Source organism: Triturus cristatus, chromosome 6 (genome assembly GCF_964204655.1).
Source record: "Triturus cristatus chromosome 6, aTriCri1.1, whole genome shotgun sequence".
Lineage (NCBI taxonomy): Eukaryota > Metazoa > Chordata > Amphibia > Caudata > Salamandridae > Triturus > Triturus cristatus.
Genome location: NC_140589.1, coordinates 225,007,737 through 225,012,027, shown reverse-complemented (window position 1 = coordinate 225,012,027; position 4,291 = coordinate 225,007,737).

Below are 4,291 nucleotides of genomic sequence, written 5' to 3'. Positions count from 1 at the left end.
ATAATGCTACCAGCAGGCATCTACTCTTCATAGTGTTATTTATTATTGGGGGGTGGGGGGGGACAAAGTGAGGGTCTTTCCGGGATTTTGGAATCCAAAGTTCAGTAGGGGAGTTGGTGTCCTTGCCATTGGAAATCCTCAGAGTCCATGCCACAGTCTTTGTCAACATTGGTCAGCCAGTGACCAGCAGGGCCATGTGGCAGAGAATGTCTCTTGATGCTGTGATGCTGTTGCTCCAGTGGGCCAGGTGCCAGGCCAGGTGTCCTGGGAGATGGTGATGTAGCGCTGACCCTCACGGTCCTTTCCGTGGACGACCCGCCCTCCTGCGGGGAACCTCAGCAGCAGGCCGTGACGACATCTGGGATGCTCCGTCGGATGTTTCCTCCTCCTCCTCCTGATCCCTCCCTGTGGGTGGTGATGTTCTCCGCCTTCTGGCACAGGGAGGGTCGGCCATGTTGTCGGCCATCCGACGGAGTGTAGCGTGAATCCCCTGGAATGCCGTCACTTGCTCAGCCTGTCTGTCCTCCATCCTCCGTTGGTGTACCAGTAGACAGGCATGTAGCTCCGCATGTTGCTGGGCCTGCTGGGTCTTTATCTCATCGAGGCTCCCCTTGATCTCATTGAGGGTGGACACAACCTGGGCCATGCCCGTGGTGTCCTGCCGGTATGAGTCCAGGATGTTACGGACATGGGAAAATACCGGATCCCCAGCCAACTGGTCAGGCTCGCGCCTCCGCCGTCCTCCACTCCCACCACCCCTGCCCACTTGCGCCTGGCCTGCCCTTGTGGGCACATCGGGTCTCCGGGACCCCTGAGGGGTGGCATTGGCATTGTCGCCTGCCTCCTCCTGGGTGCCCGGGACACCGTGTCCCTCCTGGCCAGCCTGGCTGCATTGTGGTGTTGGGGCAGGGATCCTGGGTGTCTCCTGGGATGTGGCAGGAGTGGGGGTGGTGGTTGGCACAGTTGTACCTGACGCAGGTGCTGCAGGTGGTTGGACACCAGAGGGGCCAGGTCGGTCGGGGTCGTCCACAGAGTGGTGAGAGTGGTCGCTGCCGGTGGGATCGGGCTCCTGCAGATCCAGGTCCTGTGAGTCTTCCCCCCCTGTGTTGGGGGGTGCACCACGACGTTGACCTGTGTGTGAGAGAGACAATGTTAATTTTGGTCCATGCAACATCCATGTTTCATCAGTTTCAAAGTTGGCACATTTCCTCTTGGAATTAGGATCTGTCTTGCATTCCACTCACAGTGCACTTGTGCATGGGTGTGTCCCTTGGGCACCACTTTGGCCCCTTTAACTATGTGTGGCACAGTCTTACTTGCTGCGTCAAGTGTGACTGCAGGCAGCAGTGGAGTGGGCAGGTGTGGCGAGCCATGCATTGGCGCCTTCCGTGTAGCACTGTACATGTGCACATGGAGTGGATCCACACACTTATATGATCCAGGTAGCTGTCGTTGTGCTCGTGAACAGGTTGTGACATGGCCCTGTGTTTTGCCATGGTGAAGAGGGGGGGTTCTGGGACTGGCCACCCTTGTCTACATGCACGCAGTCTACCTGCTGACGAGCAGACATTCGCACACGCCACACGGCTGATTTGCTCTCCCTGTGTCTCGCTCCCTCTCTGTCCCCCTCTCCCTCCCTCTCTGTCCCCCTCTCCCTCCCTCTGTGTGTCAGCCTCCTCCCTCTGTCCGTCTCCCTGTGTCTCCCTCCCTCTCTGTCCCCCTCTCCCTCCCTCTCTGTCCCCCTCTCCCTCCCTCTGTGTGTCACCCTCTGTCACCTCAGCCCAGCTTCCTGGGCACACACTGTTAGCAGATCTTTGAGTGGCCCTTGGCTTGTTGATGTGAGTTTGTTTCTGATCTCCAGGCACCCATTGGGTGTGATGTGTGTCTGTGCGCTGCTGCTGTGGTGGTGTGTGCTGCCACTCTTTCACAATGTTGGCTGTTCATTAGCTGCTGTCATGTGCAAAACAGTGCCTTCACCCCCATGTGTTGATGCAAGGCGTCCGCCATTTGCTGGCAAGTCATTCCTGTGTTGGGACACACTGTTTGTCTGGCTGTGACCTAGGCCATATGGGCAGAGTGCATTGTTGTCTGCTTCGGAGTCGCACTATGTGATTTTTGGTGCCCAGCCTCCCGCCATCCGGGTTACCGTGTCATGTGTTGTTGTCTTCTGTGGCCTGTGACTTGACATTGTCCAGCTGGGTGCATGGGGCATGGTGGCAGCAGTGGCATGTGCGTGCTCATGGAGTGTGGTTGAGTCATGCGATGGCTTGTGGTGGTTGCGTGCCTGTTAGTGATTTTGGTTGTGGATGCCGTTCCCCCGATGTGAGGTGCGTTGTTTGTGTACTCACCCGGGTCTCGGAGTCCTTCTAAGCCTCCACCGGCAGTATGGCCATCACCCTCTCCTCCCAGGGATGGTAGTGTACGGGTCTGCGGGAGGGCCCTCCTCCGGTGGCGTTGGCCTGGTCGTGTTCCTCCTGCCTCTTGGCTCGGACCCTCCTCCGCAGATCGCACCACCTGTTCTGGCATTCCTGCCTGGTCCTTCTGGTGTCCGCAACAGCATTCACAGCATCGACGATGGTCTGCCACATGGCTGTTTTTGCTGCCAGGCTGGTGTTTCTGACCAATGTTCCAAAGATCTGTGGCTCGACTCTGAGGATTTGATCAACAAGGACCTCCAACTCTCGGTTACTGAACTTTGGATTCTTGGTAGTGGGCATGGTGAGGGGTGTGGGTGGGGATGGTGGGGGGGTGTGGATGTTGGGGGGGTGTGTGGATGGTTGTGGGTGTGTGTGTGTGAATGTGATGAGGGGGTGTTTGTGAAGGTGGTTGTGTGAAGGTGTGCAAGTGTAAGGTGTGGTGTAGCTTGTAGTATGGTTCTGTGGTGTCTGGCAGCAGTGAGTCTGTTGCAAAGGCTCATGGTTTGTGTGTGTGGGCCCTTTTTATTGGTCCATGGGTGGGTGTGGCAGTGTTTGAAGTTTGGGTGGGTGTGTTATAAGTAGTGGTGGTGTTTTGGGCCTCTGTTTGTCTTTGGCAGTTGCAGGTCAGTGAAGGTGTTTTTGTAGTGTTTGTTGGCCATGTTTAGTGGCTTTGTGCCATTCGTATGGTGTACGGTGTGTACATGGGCCATTTGGTTGTACGGTGCTGTCCTTGTGTGTGGGTTGGTACGACTCGTACATGCGGGTGTGATGTTGGGGCCTGGGGTGCGCTCCGTACTTAGGAGGTTGTGTTGGGGGTAGGACCGGAACGTACTGGGGTGTAGGTACACGATGGTACGACACGTACAGGGGTGGGGGTACGACTCGAACGTACTGGGGTGTAGGTACACGGGGGTATGACACGTACAGGGGTGGGGGTACGACTCGAACGTACTGGGGTGTACATAGACGGTGGTACGGCTCGTACAGGGGTGGGGGTACGACTCGAACGTACTGGGGTGTGGGTACACGGTGGTACGACACGTACAGGGGTGGGGGTACGACTCGAACATACTGGGGTGTACTTAGACGGTGGTACGACACGTACAGGGGTGGGGGTACGAATCGAACGTACTGGGGTGTAGGTACACGGGGGTACGACACGTACAGGGGTGGGGGTACGACTCGAACGTACTGGGGTGTGGGTACACGGTGGTACGACACGTACAGGGGTGGGGGTACGACTCGAACGTACTGGGGTGTAGGTACACGGGGGTACGACACGTACAGGGGTGGGGGTAGGACTCGAACGTACTGGGGTGTAGGTACACGGGGGTATGACACGTACAGGGGTGGGGGTAGGACTCGAACGTACTGGGGTGTAGGTACACGGGGGTATGACACGTACAGGGGTGGGGGTAGGACTCGAACGTACTGGGGTGTGGGTACACGGTGGTACGACACATACAGGGGTGGGGGTAGGACTCGAACGTACTGGGGTGTAGGTACACGGGGGTACGACACGTACAGGGGTGGGGGTAGGACTCGAACGTACTGGGATGTAGGTACACGGGGGTATGACACGTACAGGGGTGGGGGTAGGACTCGAACGTACTGGGGTGTAAGTACACGGGGGTATGACACGTACAGGGGTGGGGGTAGGACTCGAACGTACTGGGGTGTAGGTACACGGGGGTATGACACGTACAGGGGTGGGGGTAGGACTCAAACGTACTGGGGTGTAGGTACACGGGGTATGACACGTACAGGGGTGGGGGTAGGACTTGAACGTACTGGGGTGTAGGTACACGGGGGTATGACACGTACAGGGGTGGGGGTACGACTCGAACGTACTGGGGTGTAGGTACACGGGGGTA